This window comes from Triticum aestivum, chromosome 6A (assembly GCF_018294505.1).
Source record: "Triticum aestivum cultivar Chinese Spring chromosome 6A, IWGSC CS RefSeq v2.1, whole genome shotgun sequence".
Taxonomy (NCBI): domain Eukaryota; kingdom Viridiplantae; phylum Streptophyta; class Magnoliopsida; order Poales; family Poaceae; genus Triticum; species Triticum aestivum.
In genome coordinates this window covers 322,837,691-322,859,424 of record NC_057809.1, presented here as the reverse complement: position 1 = coordinate 322,859,424, position 21,734 = coordinate 322,837,691, and the positions used below count along the sequence as shown (strand labels likewise).

Below are 21,734 nucleotides of genomic sequence, written 5' to 3'. Positions count from 1 at the left end.
TCAATTGGAGAGCAGAAAATATCTTGAGTGATGCTTTATTGAATCCTTGCTATGCTCTGAACCTTCCAACAAGTGATGGTTACAATGGAGCAACCCCCGTTGCATTGAGCGAGATGGGATTCGAAGAAACAATTGAGTGCTACCAAAAATTTAAGTGCTCACTATCCAGATGTGTGCATCAGTAACAAAACTTGTCTTGCTGAATGATACTCCAAAATGCAACAAGAAGACCATCCTGAATGCGTAAACTGGAGGACATTTGCATTGCAACATCTCTAATTCTGCTACTCTATGTACAACTCAGCACGCAATTTGCACTCTACGTACAAATCCTCTTTATCTCTCAACTCATATAGAAAACATCAAGCTGAAGCAAACATCTGCGGCTCTCCAACATCCAATTGTCATATTCCCCACTTCGGGATGCAGTCATCACCTCGCGACCGCATCCGCGTGGCTATCCTGGGATCTCCAGCTTGTGCTCCGGCTACTCAGTCCACGGGTGAAAACTGAGCTCCACTCCAACCTCGAGGATGGGTGTGTCCAAAGCAAGCAAACATGTTGTCGAACATGCATCTGCTAACTCCTCTCTGTGACGAACGGCTCCCTCTCGATGACCATGAGATCTTCCTCAGTGCATCACCATTGTTGAAACCCCCATCCACCTCAGTGTAGACAACTGGGAGGAGAGATCCCTCTCATCGGCCCTCCTGCCACCAGCGAACCTCCTAACATCAAAGCCTCCACCAGGGAGCCACCAAATCGTAAACCCAACCATCGTCTCCTCCTCACTGCCAGCCTCAGCCCCGATGTTGCTGCCCTGGTCGTCGACGGCACTGAGGTCAATCAATGGAGCAGGCCGCACCACATCTGTGGGCAGCTTGTGCCGGCACACGAGACACGAGTTACGCAGCACGAGCCACGGCAGGATGCAGTCCTAGTGGTACATGTGGCTGTGGGGCATCTCCTTGGCCTAGTCGCCCAGCTCGAAGGCCTCCTTGCAAACTAAGAAGTGGGAATCAGCGCAGGTGGTGACGAAGACGGTGGGCATGATCTTGATGGCGGCCTTGCAATCCGGCGGGTTGTCACAGGGGCGGACGGCGCTGAAGCCGCCGGCCTCGCTCTGGGCGAGCTTCTTGAGGAACCGCTCGAGTCTGGACCCCATGAGGAAGTCAAACATGGTCTCGGGCAACGGGCGGAGGCCGGATCCGGTGCCGTCGTCATAGAAGAGCTCGAAGCTGCTGGTGGCGCCGGGGGCCTCGTCGCAGGGAGGGTTGATGGAGCGCTAGGGCACGATGACTAGGTTGTACGACGACCCCGGAGCGGTCACCCGAGGCGCCACACCGGCTACGGCGGGGCAGGACCTCGTTGACCCCGTGGGGGTGGAGGGCGCGACGGCCCAGTGCGGCGGTGACGCGTCCATCTGCTCCAAGAAGCTGCCGTCACAGCCAGGGCGGCAGGGAAGCTCAGGTCGTAGGAGCTGTCGGTGGATAAGATAAAGAAAGGAGCGCGAGCGTAATTCTTACAAAGTGCAGGGGCTAATTTGCAAAATCGAATTGTTTTCCCAGTCCACTTAAATACGGACTATGGGTTCAATTTTCAAAAACCACAGGGAATGTCTTCCAAAAACGCCACGACGGTAAACCCGACAGATTCAACTCGTGCTTTATTATTAGGGAAAGATTGGTCTTGAAATACTCATCTAATTTTCAACCGGCTTGAAGAAGTCAAACTTGCCGGTTTATCATTAACAAAATTTGTCAGCTCATAAAATTGATGACTCCGGGTCATAATTATAGTTAACATCAAGCTTGAAAATGTACCTCTTATATGCATATCACTTGTAGCCCCAAGTCTTAAGAAGGTAGCGTAGCAATAACTTAAGAATTGCTTGAGTATAAATGTCACAATCTTGAAGAAATCCGATTTGCTCATCTCTGAATATTCCACATATGTAGCCCCCAAGTGTCGCGTTGTCATGCTTGCAGCAACCTAGGACTTGTAATCACCTTATGCTCATAATATTTCAACTAGTGTAGCCCCCAAGGGCCGGCTTAGTAAGATAATACTGAGCTGAGACTTTATATATACTTCATATCATAAGATGTAATCCTCACCATGGGGCTCGAAGCCACGTCCACAAGGTGAAGAGCCTTATACTTTACCAACTGAGTAGTGGACCTTGAATTGTTGACAGGAGCCATTGGTAGCCCCCAAGGGTCGGCTCATTACGATGTGATGAGTCGAGTCTTCAATAAGTCAAGTAAAAATGACTTTGCATTAGCCCCCAAGTGCCATGGTGCATGCTGGCAGTGACATGGGACTTGCATATTTGACATAATCTCCACTTGAATAATGTAGCCCCCAAGTGCCAGGTCATAAGCCTGCAGCGACTCGGGACTAAACCTTCCATTGTAAAATAAATCATATCCATTGATAAAATAATAGCCATTGCACTAAAGTGAGTTTCAAAACCTCAATCATAATACTGGTTATTGATAACCATAATAAAGATCCAGCCAGGTTGGCTATTCAAGATTTGAATAATATAATCACGTATGAAAACCTTAATCATTCAATATCATCATGACAAACCAGCCAAGTTTGGCTATTAAAGATGTGAATACCTTATCGGTTGACAAGTAAATCCGAAGTGTAAATACTCGGTGGCTCTTGGCCGATGGCGACTTAATGCCAATCCGTTGTAATCTGGGATTTTTGTAACCTGACGGCTTACAGCCTTTGTAAAAATCAATAATTGATAACACCTTTGAAACACCAATTTCAATCTTTGATGATGGGCTTGAACTTAATCATTTATATAAGTCATGGCTCTGCAAATCCTGCACAGAGTTTAAGCAACATATGCCCTGGCGACTTAACGTCAAAAGCCAGGGCGGGTGACAACCCAAACATAATATAGTCTTATGCAATTATGGAAAAGACTAGCATTAAGGCCATTCAAGCATAAACATACTGGCAACTTAAAGTTAAAAGCCAGGGCGGGTTATCAAACCTCGCATATTCATATAACCAGGAAAACGTACCTGTAGGATTGATTTATGTTGTCGGCTTACATTGCCATGCTCAGTGAAGGTAACAATCCAATGATTTATAAGCGCAAGATTCCAATGGCGCAATTCAAAATATACTGGCGACTTAATGTCTAAAGCCAGGGCAGTTTATCAAACCCAAAATATTCTACCATTACTAAAAGACATACCTGTAGATTAATATCACGGTCATACTTTGATAATTATAATCCAGTGCCAGTATCAACCCGGAGTAATCAAATATCATCATTTTGATTGCTCAAGGAAAAATATCCTGGCGACTTAAAGTCCGCTATCAGGGCGGGTTATCCAACTCAAAGATGCTCAATGATGAGTCATATAATCAAGGTTACATGGCCTGTCAAATTAGTCCATACCACCGGCTTAACATGCCACCTGCAGTAAGGGTAACAACCCAAGGATGTAGAGCACAGTGCCCTATCCACAAATTCATACTGCTGGTTTACAACACCGTATGCGGCAAGGGGTAATATCCCAAAACTTAGAGCACAACGCTTCCAAGTATATAAGATCTTCATACACTGGCGACTTATAGTCCAAAGCTAGGTCGGGTTAATAAACACTGGGTAGTTTCATGTATGAACCAGAAGGCATCATAGCCCTCATCGGTTTCTAATCATGTATTAATATGTTCACATGGGAGAAACCTAAAAAAATGTTCAAATCAAATATAAAAAATCAAGTCTTTCATAGGTGGCCAGGCCTAAAAAATCAACTGCTTTCAAGGGCGCATAACCACTGAGTGCACAACGCCCTATCCACAAATTCATACTGCCGGTTTACAACACCGTATGCAGCAAGGGGTAATATCCCAAAACTTAGAGCACAACGCTTAAGATCTTCATACACTGGCGACTTATAGTTCAAAGCTAGGCCAGGTTAATAAACACCGGGTAGTTTCATGTATGAACCAGAAGGCATCATAGCCCTCATCGGTTTTTAATCATATATTAATATGTTCACATGAGAGAAACCTAAAATAATGTTCAAATTAAATAAAAAAATCAAGGCTTTCATAGGTGGCCAGGCCTAAAAAATAAAGTGCTTTCAAGGGCGCACATCCACTGAGTTAGACATTCATACAAACCTTATAAGCCGGACCTCACATAACCAGTCGTCGTTTTAACTTTGACAAGTTCAGGGTCTGTATAAGAATGACTTGTCAAAATTACGGTGGGTCGTTCCAGGACTACCTGGGCGGAGTGGCAGACTTAAAAAGGCAGGATAACCCGGGTTTGAAGCCTACCTTGCTTCAAAGCCTGGCTTTTAAGCCTATTACAAGGGTCATAAAAACTCTTGTCCGTTGAACAAAGAGCCCCCAAGTAACATTTTATTTCAGGCATATAAGGCGAATTAACAAGGGTAGTCATAGCTATTCTTGATGAGCAGGAAGCCCCCAAGTGATATATTTTTGAGCTGTGCTCACTGGGTACCTATGTTTGAGTTGTGTTGTGCAACAAACTCTCTTTGATTCGTGTAAATCGGGCATCAAGCCTCCAAATGATTTGTAATAAGGCATGTAAGCCGGAGCAAGAGGGTAAGCAAAGCTATGCTCATTGAGCAGGAAGCCCCCAAGTGACCAATAAGATGAGCCAATAAGGCAGGATACCCATATTTGAACTGCGCATCATGGCAGCAAGCTCTCTTTGGCAACCTTTAATTTTATTGAGAACTCAAACTTTGCGAGAGATGGATTCTTTTTGAACCGGATGTTAAACTGTATATTGAGAGCTTCAAAGCTTTATGGGAGAGAGATGTCTCTTGTGCCGGATTTTAAACCGAAATCTTCATTTTGAGCCAGAAATTTTCTCACGTCATTTAAATTTTCATCAATACGGCAGCAGCCTCCGGGACCGGGTTATCTTCCCCTTCAACGTCTTGGGCTTCTTGAATTTGCTGAAATTGACAAGAGTTGCTGAGTCATATCATTGTAGCCCCCGAGTCTTAAGATGACTCGAGGAGTTGTCTTGAGATTCTCCATACTTGACCATGATATAAACCGACATATAGTTGAATCGGCGGAATGCTAGAATATGTTGAAGATGGAGGCAAGGTGGCAAGTTGATGACCCTCGTAATACTCATTGTATATCTTTGGCGTTGATAACGCAATGTGAATCCATAGAAGGTTGAGGTCGACTTCGCCGTGTTATAAATGATCTCGTATGAGCTGTATCAGTAACTCGGCCAATGGTTCAACCCAACTGGCTATTTGAAGTTAACCAAACTGTAATGGCGGCGACTTGTGCGCTTGCCCATTGAGCTATCCGGTGCAGGAGGAGGCTGATAATATAATATGATTTGCTCCAGAATTGTTGGAATAGACCGGACCGCAGGGCGGACAGTAAAGATGACTGATACGTCTCCAACATATCTATAATTTTTTATTGCTCCATGCTATATTATCTACTGTTTTGGACTATATTGGGCTTTATTTTCCACTTTTATATTATTTTTGGGACTAACCTATTAACCGGAGGCCCAGCCCAGAATTGCTGTTTTTTTGCCTATTTCAGTGTTTTGGAGAAACAGAATATCCAATGGAGTCCAAACGGAATAAAACCTTCGGGAACGTGATTTTCTCACCGAACGTGATCCAGGAGACTTGGACCCTACTCCAAGGAGTCAAAGAGCAGGTCACATGGGTGGGGGCGCCCCCTAGGGTGCACCCCCTGCCTCATGGGCCCCTCGGTGCTCCACCGACGTACTCCTTCCTCCTATATATACATACGTACCCCCAAATGATCAGAACAGGAGCCAAAAACCTAATTCCATCGCCGCAACTTTCTGTATCCACGAGATCCCATCTTGGGGCCTGTTCCGGAGCTCCGCCGGAAGAGGGCCGTCATCATGGAGGGCTTCTACATCATCCTAGCCCCTCCGATGAAGTGTGAGTGGTTTACCTCAGACCTTCAGGTCCATAGTTAGTAGCTAGATGGCTTCTTCTCTCTCTTTGAATCTCAATACGAAGTTCTCCCCCTCTCTTGTGGAGATCTATTCGATGTAATCTTCTTTTTGCGGTGTGTTTGTTGAGACCGATGAATTATGGGTTTATGATCAAGTCTATCTATGAATAATATTTAAATCTTCTCTGAATTATTTTATGTATGATTAGTTATCTTTGCAAGTCTCTTCGAATTATCCGTTTGGTTTGGCCAACTAGATTAGTAGTTCTTGCCATGGGAGAAGTGCTTAGCTTTGGGTTCGATCTTGCGGTGTCCTTTCCAAGTGACAGAAGAGGCAGCAAGGCACGTATTGCATCATTGCCATCGAGGATAACAAGATGGGGTTTATTTCATATTGCATGAATTTATCTCTCTACATCACGTCATCTTGCTTAAGGCGTTACTCTGTTTTTAACTTAATACTCTAGATGCATGCTGGATAGCAGTCGATGAGTGGAGTAATAGTAGTAGATGCAGAATCATTTCGGTCTACTTGTCACGGACGTGATGCCTATATACATGATCATGCCTAGATATTCTCATAACTATGCTCAATTCTGTCAATTGCTCAATAGTAATTTGTTCACCCACCGTAGAATACTTATGCTCTTGAGAGAAGCCACTAGTGAAACCTATGGCCCTCGGGTCTATTCTCATCATAACAATCTCCATCACTTTAATCTTGCTTTGCTTTTTTACTTTGATTTTACTTTTTACTTTGCATCTTTATACCAAAAATACCAAAAAAATTATATCTATAAGATCTCACTCTCGTAAGTGACTGTGAAGGGATTGACAATCCCTAATCGCGTTGGTTGCGAGTAGCTATCGTTTTGTGCAGGTACGAGGGACTTGAGCGTGGCCTCCTACTGGATTGATACCTTGGTTCTCAAAAACCGAGGGAAATACTTATGCTACTCTGCTGCATCATCCCTTCCTCTTCGGAGAAAACCAACGATTTCCGGCGCCGTTGCCGGGGAGTCTACGCAAAAAGTCAACATACCAAGTACCCATCACAATCCCTATCTCTCGCATTACATTATTTGCCATTTGCCTCCCGTTTTCCTCTCCCTCCAATTCACCCTTGCCGTTTTATTCGCCCTCTCTCTCTCTCTCTATCCTCCCTCTCTATTTGCCCGTTTCTTGTTTGCTCGTATGGTTGGAATAGTTGTTTATTTATTACTAAATAGAGAATCTAAGATCGACGGATCCTCATCCGCTTGCTAATATTTTTAAGAGATCCAATTATGATGAACCAATTGCTAGTGAGTTTTGTGCACTAGACTATCTTTATGAGGTTTTGCTTAAAATTCGTGAATCTGAAAAGTGTGATGAATTACTTTATGAAGTGATTCATGATAGATCTTCGAATAAAAAGCATGATTGCAATGATTTTACTATAAAATCTCTTGATGTCAATTGTACTAATAATATGCAAAACCCTAAGCTTGGAGATGCTAGTTTTGCTATGTCCTCTACTTGTTGCAATGATCATGATTGGGGTGATTCTTTTTATGATATTGAAAATTTATTTAAGCCCCATGATGAATATGAGATTGATAATAGTGTTTGCTATATTATTGAAAGTGGGTTTGGAAGAGTGTCAACTTTAGATCCCACATATTTGGAGAATGTTCAATCTTATGAAGTTTTTGATAAAAGTGGGTCTGGAAAGGTCATGACTTTAGTTAATGTTAATCCCACTATTTTGGAAGAGTGTCAACTTTGCATGCATGTGGATCGTGTTGAAAATATTTTATGTGATAGCTATTTTGTTGAATTTGCTTATGATCCTACATGTAATTATTACGAGAGAGGAAAATATGGTGGTAGAAATTTTCATGTTACTAAATTACCTCTCATTATGTTGAGATTGCTATTGTTTCTTTCCGCTTCCTTGCATATGCTAGTTTTTGGTTGTCTTGATAATTTTTTTGCCTATAATATGCCTATGCATAGTAATTATGTTAGACTTAGATGTGTTTGTCACGTGTTTTATGATTCTCTCTTTGTGCTTCAATTATTGTCTTTCATGTGAGCATCATTGAAATATTATGCCTAGCTATAAGGCTTTAAAGAAAAGCGCTTGTTGGGAGTCAACCCAATATTTATCCTTGCTGTTATTTAATAAATAAATTATTTAGCCTCTGTTTTGGTTGTGTTTTTTGTGTTTAATTAGTGTTTGTGCCAAGTACAACCGTTGGGAAGACTTGGGGAAAGTCTTGTTGAACTTGCTGTAAAAAACAGAAACTTTAGCGCTCACGAGAACTGCTGTCATTTTTATTTGAAGAGTGCTATTAAGTTAATTATTTTTGAAGATCATTAATATATAAATTCCTCACGTCAAGCAATTTATTTTAGAATTTTTGGGGTTCCAGATCTTGCGCTAGCTACAGATTACTACAGACTGTTCTGTTTTTGACAGATTCTGTTTTTCGTGTGTTGTTTGCTTATTTTGATGAATCTATGGCTAGTAAAATAGTTTATAATCCATAGAGAAGTTGGAATACAGTAGGTTTAACACCAATAAAAATAAAGAATGAGTTCATTACAGTACCTTGAAGTGGTCTTTTGTTTTCTTTCGCTAACGGAGCTCACGAGTTTTCTACTTTAAGTTTTGTGTTGTGAAGTTTTCAAGTTTTGGGTGAAACCTTTTGATGGATTATGGAACAAGGAGTGGCAAGAGCCTAAGCTTGTGGATGCCCATAGCACCCCCAAGATAATCCAAGGACACAAAGAAGTCAAAGCTTGGGGATGCCCCGGAAGGCATCCCCTCTTTCGTCCACTTCCATCGGTAATTTACTTGGAGCTATATTTTTATTCACCAACATGATATGTGTTTTGCTTGGAGTGTCTTGTATTATTTGTGTCTTTGTGTCTTAGTATGCCACAATCATCCTTGCTGTACACACCTTTTGAGAGAGCCATACATGAATTAAAATTTGATAGAATACTCTATGTGCTTCACTTATATCTTCTGAGCTATGTAGTTTTGCTCTATGTGCTTCACTTATATCTTTTGAGCTAAGTAGTTTTGCTCTATGTGCTTCACTTATATCTTTTGAGCGTTATAATTTTGCTCTATGTGCTTCACTTTGATCTTTTAGAGCACGGTGGTGGATTTTTTTAAAGAAACTATTGATCTCTCATGCTTCACTTAAATTATTTTGAGAGTCTCTTAATAGCATGGTAATTTGCTTAATAATAATATGCTTGGTATTCAAGATTTGTGAAACTTTCTTTTGAGGGTGTTGAATACTAAGAAAAGGTTGAAGCATGATAATTGTTTTGAGATATGGAGGTGATAATATTAAAGTCATGCTAGTTGAGTAGTTGTGAATTTAAAGAATACTTGTGTTAAAGTTTGTGATTCCCTTAGCATGCACGTATGGTGAACCGTTATGTGATGAAGTTAGAGCATGATTTATTTATTGATTGTCTTCCTCATGAGTGGCGGTCGGGGATGAGCGATGGTCTTTTCCTACCAATCTATCCCCCTAGGAGCATGCGCGTAATACTTTGCTTTGATAACTTCTAGATTTTTGCAATAAGTATATGGGTTCTTTATGACTAATGTTGAGTCCATGGATCATACGCACTCTCACCCTTCCACCTTTGCTAGCCTCTCTAATACCGCGCACTTTTCACCGGTATCATACACCTACCATATACCTTCCTCAAAACAGCCACCATATCTACCTATTATGGCATTTCCATAGCCATTCCAAGATATATTGCCATCCAACTTTCCACCATCTAGTTCATCATGACACATTCATCAATGTCATATTTCTTAGCATGATCATGTAGTTTACATAGTGGCAAAGCCACCATTCATAATTTCTTCATACTTGTCACTCTTGATTCATTGCATATCCCGGTACACCGCCGGAGGCATCCATATAGAGTCATACCTTGTTTTAGAATCAAGTTGTAATCATTGAGTTGTAAATAAATAAAAGTTTGATGATCATCATTTAATAGAGCATTGTCCTAAAAAAAGAGAAAGGCCAAAGAAAAAAAAGAAGGCCCAAAAAAAGAGAAAATAAATAAAAAGGGGCAATGCCACTATCCTTTTACCACACTTGTGCTTCAAAGTAGCACCATGATCTTCATAGTAGAGAGTCTCTCATGTTATCACTGTCATATACTAGTGGGAATTTTACATTATAGAACTTGGCTTGTATATTCCAATGATGGGCCTACTCAAGTGCCCTAGGTCTTCATGAGCAAGCAAGTTGGATGCACACCCACTAGTTTCTTTTGTTGAGCTTTCATACATTTATAGCTCTAGTGCATCCGTTGCATGGCAATCCCTACTCACTCACATTGATATCTATTGATGGGCATCTCCATAGCCCGTTGATACGCCTAGTTGATGTGAGACTATCTTCTCCTTTTTGTCTTCTCCACAACCACCATTCTATTCCACCTTGTAACATCCCAAATTTTCAATTTGGAATGTTATACATTAGATCATCATGCATATCATATTTTATTTACTTTTGGGTTTTGATCCTAGAAAATTCTAAGCAACTCAAGGACCCACTGAGAGAGTTGGGGATTTTGTTATTTTCATATTTGAGTTTTCTCAAATTTTGAAAATAGGATCATTTGATTTTATTTATTTTATCATCGATTATTTCTATTACAAATATGAGAGAGGGAATAAAATGAATTTCCCAAAATATAGAAATATTGAGGATTTAAGAATAAAATCAAATAAGATTTATTTCGGAGTTTTTCGATGTTTTTATTTGAATTTAGGAAAAATACGCGTTTTTTAAAATTGTATTTAGGGCCCAAATAAATGTTCACTTTGTCGGGCTTGATTTTAGAAGCCCGGGAAAAATTATTTTGGGATTTTTGGAGTCTGTTTAGTATTTCTTTTTATTTTTCTTCCGAGCGTAATTTTAAAAAAAAAAGAAACCGACCTTGGGCCATGCCCGAGCGGGACTCCGCCCGGGGGACGCCCTTAAATAGCGCCGCACCCGAGCCCCCAGCCCATAACGGCCGCCGCCAGCCCACCCGCCCGCCGGAGCCGCCGCCGCCGCCGCGACGCGCGTCGCCCGAGGTTCGCCGCCGCCTCGAAATCCATGCAGGTTTTTAAAAAAAACCGATTGGTTTTCGTCAGTTTTATTTTCGTTTTTTTTTATTTTATTATTTTTTTCTTTCGGATTAGGTTAATTAATGATTTAATCCATTCGTCTTTTTTTCTTTTTCGTCGGATTTTCCGCGATTATGTTCTGATCGCGATTTCTGATCCGATTTTCGTTTTAGTATAACTTTTCGCTCGTTTATCGGAATCACGCGATTCAAGCGCCTGGAGTTTCATCTCGAAACCCTCTGTCTGAATAATCAACTTAAACAAGTTTTTGCCACTGTAAAATTTGACTTAGATCCAGATTACTAAAACGAAGTTGTTTTCTTTCGCCGTTTGACTTTCTTTGCTTCGTTCGATTTGATTCTTTTTGCCAACCGGAGTTCTTAAGTTGAACTCCTGGTTAGATCTCTTAGTTGAGTTTTACCCGTGCATTAGATGAGTACTTATTGCATACTTGTTTGTTTGTCTGCAATAGAGTACCCGGAGTGCGCCGCCTGTTACTTCGAATCGTTAGGTTTCTCGGATCATCACCAAGGCAAGTAACAATTTGATCATACCTATTGTACTACCCAGTTTTATTGCATTAGATCAATCCTCACACATTACATGATTAGGATCTAATTAAATTGTGGGATGGGAAGTAGATGAGGTAGAACCTATTGCCTGTTTATTGTCAAACCTTTGGGAGTTACTTCTATGTTTGCTTATTATGCCATGCTATGCTAGTAGACGTGGATTGGGTGAGTGATATCCATGACTGATGTGAGATTGATAATTAATGGTTTATCTAAGGTGGCAACTTAAACACACATCTGGGTGGATTGAGGCACCTGGGTATTCCAGGACTTGCCTATTTTCTTTTGGACCGCCACCCAGGCTCAAAGGGATCATGAGACTATTCATACTAGAAACTTCCGTGTGCAGCCACAAGCTATTATGGGCTCTAGCATAGTTGACTAAGTTGTGCGAACTCTTACAGTGGTAGACTAGCAGATGTAGGGCATGTAGGTGGTACGGTCTACCCGATCGTAAGGTGCTAGCGCTTCTGAAAGACTATGTCTCAGTCATCCGTCTTCTCAAACACCATGTAGTGCGAGAAACCAAACGGAGGCGATCGAGTCTTTTGGGGAAAAGTGCGCAAACCTCTGCAGAGTGTAATAAACTAATCATGGTTAGCCGTGTCCCCGGTTATGGACATCTTGAGTATCTAGTACTTGGATTATCATGTGAATCTCATCATGTTACCTTAATTAATATTGTTGGGTTTTAATGATGTTACTTAATTGGGATTGAGAATGCTGTCAACCATTCTCAATGTTTAACAACCACCTTGATAGTAATTAAAATTTTATTCCTTTGAAGTAGGGAAAAATTGGCTTTACGCAAAAACTGTAACCATAGAGCTTTCCACCAGCCAAATATGCATATAGTATAGCTGTTGCATTCCATTACTCTCTATGTGTTACCTTGCCAGTATATTCCATGTGCTGACCCGTTTTCGGGCTGCAACATTAATGTTGTAGACTTTTCAGACTACGTTTAAGGAGTTTTTAGGTCGTGGTTCTATACTTTGTGATGTTGTTGGAGTTGATGGACTCACTTATCTTCCAAGCCTTCTGCTGTTATCGTTATTTGATGGCCTTAAGCCATATTTATTGTAATAAGTTTTCTTTTGAGACACTCGATGTAATAAGTGTGTGATTGCTACTCTGCTATAAATCCTCCGAGTACTGTGTGGTGTCAGCATTACTGATCCAGGGATGACACCGGAGCACAGAGATCAGACTGTTTGAGGTCTGGTCGCTACAGAGATGGTATTAGAGCACACGCTGACTGTAGGACACGACCACTAAGCTAAAGACCTAGATCACTACTCACTCTCTTCTCTTCTGACGTCTCATCTTTTCTACTCTTTAGGATGTCGGATGCAAGGAACAAGTTCACGCAACCGGATGAAGATACACCCTTTGGACGCCACTTGAAGGAAGTCACTAGATACCTGAACCTAGGAGTACCAAGCTTCACGGGAACCTACAACGCCACTTTACCTGATGAAGAGCGCTGGATGATTCAAGTTCAAGTTCCAGGAAGGACGTTCATGCCAGTCACTGAGCCCATAGAGTTTTCTTTTGATGCACCAACTTGGAGTCTAGGAAAGAGTATGGCAGCTCACATCGCCATGGGACACATTGGAGAAGTCTACCGCAAGGATCTTAAGGATACTATATACCAGATTTGTGGGCGCCGAGATGAACACTGGGAGATGATCAGCACCAGGAAGGATAGATCAATCGCAGCTTTTATCCAAGAGTTAAACCAGCACATTCGACGACAGGAGAATCAGATGTGCACCGACATGATAGATCAGAATAAGGCTAAGACTAGAATCAAGGAATTGGAGGAAGAACTCAAGGCTACACGCGAAGATTATGAATAAGAAATTGAAGTACTAGTGGATAAGAATGCCGACCTAACAATGAAGTTAGCGATATTTATGGGAGGCCCGACACCAGTAGATGAAGACGAAGAACCCAAGGAGATTAGCCCGGAAGACTACATCATCATCGACGGCACCGACTCGGAACAAGATAGTAGCAATGATGATTATGTTGATGAAGCAGGAGCAGATATTATGGAGTCAACAACCGTAGAATATTTCTAGTAGACCACCTCATCAGTAGTAGAAGTCCACCATGTAAATATAGTAGTCCGAGCACTTTGCGATAGTTAGATCGATTGTATGCCTTTGTTTGTTTGAATGAAGTGAATTGTTTGCTTTTGCCTCATGTGCATATGGGTAGTGTTTTCTCTTTAGACCCCCTCTATTCTTATATCTCATCTTTTCTAAACCCTCAGATGCCTCCGAGACGTGACCCCAGATTTGCCTTTCCGCCGGAGCTCACCTAGTTGATCCAGCAGCAGAACACATTGATGCAGTTGCTAGTCCAGAATCAGAATCAGGGGAACAACAACAACAACCCACCACCACCACCACCTGTTGACCACTTAGCCCGTTTTCTTAGGCTGAATCCTCCGGTGTTTTCCAGTAGCACCGAGCCGATAGTAGTAGATGATTGGCTCCACAAGACAGCTAGGGAGTTCACCACAGCAGGATGCACAGATGCGGAGAAGGTGAAGTTTGCCGCACATCAGTTAGAAGGACCCGCAGCATCATGGTGGGAGAATTTCACAGCCACTTTCCCAGCCGACACTGTCACATGGGACCAGTTTCAGCAGGCTTTCCGTACTGCCCACGTTTCAGCAGGAGCTATGGCCATGAAGAAGCATGAGTTTCATAACTTACTCCAAGGAGGACAGACAGTTGGCCAGTATGTGGAGGAGTTTAGTAAGCTAGCATGTTATGCCCCAGATGACGTTGCTACGGATGCAGCTAAGCAGGAGAAGTTTCTGGAAGGACTGAATGATGAGTTGAGCATGCAGTTGATGGTAGCAACCTTCAACAACTACCAGGAGTTGGTAGATCGTGCTCTTATGATTGAAGGCAAGCAGCAGCAAATTGAGAACCACAAGAGGAAGTATGGACAAGGAAAGTATAATTCAGGAGCTCAGCAGAAGCCACGTTTTACCCCTAGACCGGTAGGACATTTTCAGCATACCCATGGAGTAGGTAGCTCGCACAATCACAATGGCACCAAGAATGGTAATGGCAATGGAGGAAGCAATGGCCAGAACCGCACCAACCCCTCAACCCCAGCCAAGAAGGACTTGAGCCAAGTCACTTGCTATAAGTGTTCGAAGCCAGGACATTATGCAAATGAATGTCCTGAAGGCCAAAATGGCAACGGAAGTTCTGGGAAGAAGCCGAACCCTTTCAACAGGGGACAGGTGAACCACGTTAGCGTGGAGGAGGTTGAAGCTCAGCCCGATGCAGTAATAGGTACGTTTTTGGTTAAGTCATTTACTGCACTCGTTCTTTTTGATACTGGTGCATCGCATTCATACATCTCAAGGGGATTTGTGGATAAGTATAACCTACCAACCCAAGCCCTTAGGTCACCCATGTTAGTAACCTCGCCTGGAGCAGAGTATGTGGCTAGTCTATGGTGTGATCGGTTACCATTAAGGATTGGTAACTATGTTTTTCCCTCAGACCTAATAGTATTGGAATCTCAAGGATTGGATGTGATATTAGGCATGGATTGGTTATCAAAGTATGAAGGGAATATTGAATGTGCTAGTAAGTCAATTTTGCTTACCACACCAGAAGGGAGAAGGATTAAGTATGTATCCCGACATGTGCCGAAGAGGACTCAAGTAAATTGCTTAACAGGAGTTGTGCAGGAGGAAGTACCAGTGGGTAAGGGATTTCCCTGATGTATTTCCAAAAGAGTTGCCAGGCATGCCACCGGATAGAGATATTGAGTTCTTGATTGAGGTATTGCCAGGCACAGGGCCAATATCAAAGAGACCATATAGGATGCCAGCAAAGGATTTGGTGGAAATTAAGAAACAGATTAAAGAATTACTAGATAAGGGATATATTCGCCCAAGTTCTTCACCTTGGGGATCACCAATACTACTAGTGGAGAAGAAGGATGGATCGTTAAGGATGGTTGTTGATTATCGAGGATTGAATGAAGTAATGATCAAGAACAAGTACCCACTACCAATGATCAACGATCTATTTGATCGATTGCAAGGAGCTAAGGTATTTTCCAAGATCGATCTGCGATCAGGATACCACCAGTTGAAGATTCGAGAACTGGACATTCCGAAGACAGCTTTTACCACCAGGTATGGGCTGTATGAGTATACCATTATGTCATTTGGTCTGACTAACGCGCCTGCCTATTTTATGAACATGATGAACAAAGTGTTTATGGAGTTTTTGGATAAGTTCGTCGTAGTGTTCATTGATGATATCCTGGTTTATTCGAAGAACGAAAATGAGCATAAGGAGCATTTGCGTTTGGTACTTGGAAAGCTCAGAGAACACCTATTATATGCCAAGTTCAGCAAATGTGAGTTTTGGTTGAAGGAAGTAGGATTCCTCGGACACGTTATATCAGGAGAAGGTATAGCAGTAGATCCCGCTAATGTTGAAACCGTGACCAAGTGGGAAGCCCCAACAACAGTTGGAGAGATCCGAAGTTTTCTTGGACTCGCAGGATACTATCGGAGATTTATTGAGAATTTCTCAAAGATTGCGAAGCCTATGACGGAGTTGTTGAAGAAAGATACCAAGTTCATATGGACTGAGCAGTGTGAGGCTAGTCTCTAGGAGTTGAAGAACGCTTGGTTACCTCACCAGTGTTGATTTTGCCAGACCATACCAAAGATTATGAGGTGTATTGCGACGCTTCACGTTGAGGACTTGGATCAGTGCTTATGCAGGAAGGGAGAGTTGTTTCATATGCCTCAAGACAACTGAAGCCCCAAGAGTTGAATTACGCTACGCATGATTTGGAGTTAGCAGCCGTAGTGCATGCATTGAAGACATGGAGACATTTCCTCATTGGAAATCATTGTGAGGTGTACACGGATCATAAGAGTTTGAAGTACATTTTCACACAGAAGGAGTTAAATCTCAGACAAAGGAGATGGTTGGAGCTTATTAAGGATTATGATATGAAATTGCATTATCACCCCGGAAAGGCTAATGTAGTAGCTGACGCATTAAGCCATAAGAGCCATGTCAATACGTTAATGACGGGAGAAATACCAAGGGAGTTAGCAGAAAATCTTCGTGAACTATGTTTGGAAATAGTTCCGAGAGGCTATGTAGCAGCGTTGGAGATTCAGTCAACTTTGATGGATAGAATCAGAGAAGCTCAGAAAACTGACAAAGAGATTGCCGCTATAAAGGAGAAACTGAGCAAAGGAAAAGCTAAAGGATTTCGTGAGGATGAGAACGACACCCTATGGTTTGAAGACCGTGTTTATGTGCCCAATGACCCGAAGATCAGGAAGTTGATACTGCAAGAGGCACACGACTCGCCATATTCAATTCACCCAGGAAATACCAAGATGTACCTGGATTTGAAGGATATTTTCTGGTGGACCGGAATGAAGAAGGATATAGCGGGGTATGTAGCCGTTTGTGATGTATGCCAGAGAGTAAAGGCGGAGCATCAGAAGCCAGCAGGATTGTTACAACCATTGCCGATACCCGAATGGAAGTGGGATAAGTTAGGCATGGATTTTATCACGGGATTGCCCAGCACTCGTTCAGGCTATGACTCGATTTGGGTTGTAGTTGATCGATTGACGAAAGTAGCTCATCATCCCAGTAAAGACCACTTATACCAGTGCTAAGTTGGCAAAAATATGCATGACCAAAATAGTATGTCTGCATGGAGTTCCGAGAAGTATTGTATCAGATAGAGGAACCCAGTTTACCTCAAAGTTCTGGAAGCAGTTGCACGAAACTTTGGGAACCAGGCTAGAATTCAGTACAGCTTTTCATCCACAAATAGATGGGCAGACCGAGAGAGTAAATCAGATTTTGGAGGATATGCTGAGATCTTGTGCGCTAGATTATGGATCTAGTTGGGACAAAAATTTGCCATATGCAGAGTTCTCTTACAACAACAGTTACCAAACCAGTTTAAAGATGGCCCCTTTCGAAGCCTTATACGGAAGGAGGTGCAGGACACTGTTGTCGCGGGACGAAGTTGGAGACCGTCAGTTGTTTGGTCCTGACTTGATTAAGGAGTCTGAACAGAAGGTGAAATTGATTCGCGATAGGCTAAAGGTAGCCCAATCCAGACAGAAGAGTTATGCAGATTCTAAACGCAAGGAGACAGTTTACGAAGTTGGAGACAAAGCTTATCTTCGAGTATCTCCACTTCGGGGAACAAAGCGTTTTGGAGTTAAAGGGAAGTTAGCGCCACGATTTGTAGGACCATATCGAATTTTGAAGCGTATGGGAGAAGTGGCCTACAAGTTGGAATTGCCCGAAGGATTGTCAGGAGTTCATGATGTGTTCCACGTTTCTCAGTTAAAGAAGTGTCACGCGGAGATAGCTGACATACCATTGAGAGACACAGTGCCTATGGAAACTATTCAGTTGGATAACGATTTGACCTACTGTCAGGACCCCGACTCAATGCCACATCGATCTAGCATGTAACACCTCATATCACTTTGCGGCCTCACGCACGGTATTCCCACGGGTATCGCCTTACCTTTGCCCGGGACTGTTTGCGCCTTTTGGCACACGTATATGACAGTGTCGCTAGCATCCATATGATAAGGAGCCCGGGCTGACATGGCTAGTCGTAAACCCAAAGTGGCACAGACTTACAGGGACAGGCATCCATGACCCAGCATCGAACGTGTCGGTCATTAGCGAGCGAATCCAGGCTGTAGCACTGGGCTAGCAGGACTCCGGTGAACCGGGCTGTAGCGGGCTAACAGGACTCCGGTATTCATCGCGTGACATTTCCCCGAAGGGACAGACACAGGAACGAAGAAGGACACATGCCGGCCAACCTAAGTGTTCCGGAGCAGTAGCAAGCTACCATGGCTCAGTGAAACACTAGGAGACATTTCCCGGTAAGAGAGGCTACTAAAGATAAACAACTAGATGGTCAGATCCCACACATACCAAGCATTGCAATAACATACACACAATATGCTCGATATGTGCAAATACAACATGGCATCACAACATGACTCTACGACTCAAGTAATTTATTCAATAGGCTCCGAGGAGCGAGATATTACAAACATGGGTCTCATGACCCAACAATCAGAGCATACAAGTCAAAGCACAAACGGAAGCTATCATGTCTGGGTACAGACATCTATAACTGAAAAAGGCTGAGAAGCCTGACTATCTACCAGATCCTGCCGGGGCACAAGATCGTAGCTGAGGTAACAAACTAAACGTCGAAGTCCACGTGGAACTACTAGTGAGACTGAAGTCTCTCTGCAAAAACATAAAATAGGCAAACGTGAGTACAAATGTACCCAGCAAGACTTACATCAGATCTATCTACATATGCATCATTATCAACAAGGGGGATGGTGGGGTTTAACTGCAGCAAGCCAGCTTTGACTCGGTGGCTATCCTGAACTACGACTGCAATGTAACTCTTTTGAGGTGGCGCACACGAGTCCACATATTCACCATATCAATACACCACTATGGATCCGCTCCCGTCTCCCTACGAGAACGCCATCCATAGCACTCACGCTTATCTTGCGTATTTTAGAGTATCCACTTTCACTTGTCTATGAACTGTACAAGGGGTCCAAGTTTCCATATCCGAGGAATCTGGCTATTCGAATAGATAATGATAACCCTGCAGGGGTGTACTTCTTCATACATGTTTCCACCACTTAGCGTCTGCACACGACATGTGCTCAGCAGACTTCAAGCGAAAGCCGACGTGGGTGTAGACCACGACCTACCTAAACACTCAAGTCTCTAGTCCAGGTTTATCGCCTATTCGGGTTCCATCCATGAGGAGATCCGGCCGGAGTTTCTCTCACAGCCCCAAACGATGTGAACAAGGTTCCGTGACACCAAACGGGCGCCCGGTTTACCCGGCCACGTGCCTACCGCATCACAGCCCACCCCTACGGTCAGCGCTGTCCACGGCCTCCAGCATACTACAAACACCAGAAACTACTTGCAACTCCTGGACAGAGGACAAGGGTGAATAAGAAGTCGAGCGGGGTCATATTTCAGGGCCCAATGTATGGTAGTAACTGAATCATGGATCACAAACACAGAACTCAGTTCCTGAGGACGGCTGCAATGAGACAACCCACCATGTACTCCTACATGGCCTCTCACCGCTACCTTTACCAAATCGTGTTCACACACTTAGCTCACACACAGAAGGACATGTTCACGCACCTCTGATTCATCCCCGATGAATCAGACCTGACTCAACTCTAAGCAGTAGCAGGCATGACAAACAAACAAGAATGAGTAGGCACAACAGGGCTCAAACAACTCCTACTCATGCTAGTGGGTTTCATCTATTTACTGTGGCAATGACAGGTCATGCAAAGGATAAAGGGGTTCAGCTACCGCAGCAAGTAACAGTTGAATCGTTGTTGTCCTAATGCATTAAAAGAGAGCAGGAGCGAGAGAGTAGGATTGTATCGGAATGAACAAGGGGGTTTTGCTTGCCTGGCACTTCTGAAGATAACATTGAGTCTTCATCAGTGTCAACGATCACATCATCGGTATCGCGTCTATCGAGAGGGAACAAATACCGGCAACACAGAAAGGAACACTATCAATGCAATGCACAATATGATGCATGCTCATGACATGGCAATATGAATGTGTTTTGGGCTAATGCAACTAGCAACAGATTAAATGAAGTTGGTTTGAATACAAGATTCAAATTCAAACTCCATATGTGATTATTCAAATGCCATTTAAATGACTTGTGCTAAACAGCAGCTATAAGTTGTTCTAACATGCATGAAAATGGTACAGATGGATTCCTTGAATTTTTCTGATAATTTTTCATATATAAATTATTTAATTTGGAGTTACGGTTAATTTTCTATGATTTATTGAAGTTTATACAATTTTCTGGAATTTTCTGAAATAAAATAAATCCAGAAAACACTTATTGCGTCAGCCTGATGTCATGATGACGTCAGCAGGTCAACGTGGCACAGTCCGGTCAACCCCTGACCGGTGGGTCCCGAGTGTCAGTGTCTAATTAAACTAACCTAGCTTAGTTAAACTAACCTAACCTAATTAGCCGGGCGGGGCCCGCAGGTCAGTGAGAGAGAGGGGGTCAAACCCGGGTCAAACTCGCCGGAGTTGACCCGAGGCTCGTCGCCGGCGAGGCCAGGGACGGCGGAGAGCGTCGGGATTCGCCCTCCGATGACCAAAAGAGCGGCGGAGGGGCTCTACGGGATGCCCAGGCTTGCGCGCATCTAACAGGGCCATCGGAAGAAGCTAGGGTGGCCGGAGGCGACGGCAATCATGACGACGGCGGCGGCCGGAGTTCGGGTGGTGGCGGGATTGGCGCTACGAGCGGTGGTTTGGCGCGCTGAGGGCACTGGGGAGAAGCTCTTGCTCCTACGCATCCAAAGGGATGGACGGGAGGCCGCGAGGTGGCCGGAGTTGAGCACGGCGTCGACCTCGGCGGCGGCCGGAGCTCGGGCGAGCTCGGGGTCGGGGTTAGGGAGCACGGCAGGAGGAGCTGGGGCGTGCTACGGACTCATGAGATTGCGGTGAACACGTCAGTGGGCTCGGATACGAGCTGGGGTGGCTGTGGCCACGGCCACGCCATGGCCGGCGGCGAGAAACTCTCGGCCGCGGTGGGGGAAGAGGCTAGGGGATGAGTGCGAGCTTGAGGGAAGGGGAAAGAGGAAGAGGGGCTCACAGGGGTTGCATCGGTGGCCTCGGGGAGCTCGGGGACGGTCCGAAGCCGGCGAATTTGACGAAGATGGCCGGCGGGTCCGAGGTAGAAGACGACGACGATGGCGGCGATGCAGGGCTTCCGGAGGGCTGTGGATCGGTGGGGAGGAAGAGGGGGTCGAAGCAGAGCTCCTGGGTGCATCGGCGAGGCTAGGGGTGGCCGGTGGCCATGGGTACGGCGACGATGACGGCGAGCTCCGCTCGGTCGCGGGAGGGGAAACAGAGGAGCGAGGGGGAGGGAGGTCCAGA

The 21,734-nt window shown here is 43.8% G+C and overlaps 1 pseudogene; it reads right to left on the bottom strand.

Moving 5' to 3' along the window:
* Nucleotides 1-236: 236 nt before the first annotated feature.
* The window catches only part of LOC123129596 (probable E3 ubiquitin-protein ligase RHC2A), a 44,979-nt pseudogene continuing 23,481 nt past the window's right edge, over nt 237-21,734 (bottom strand).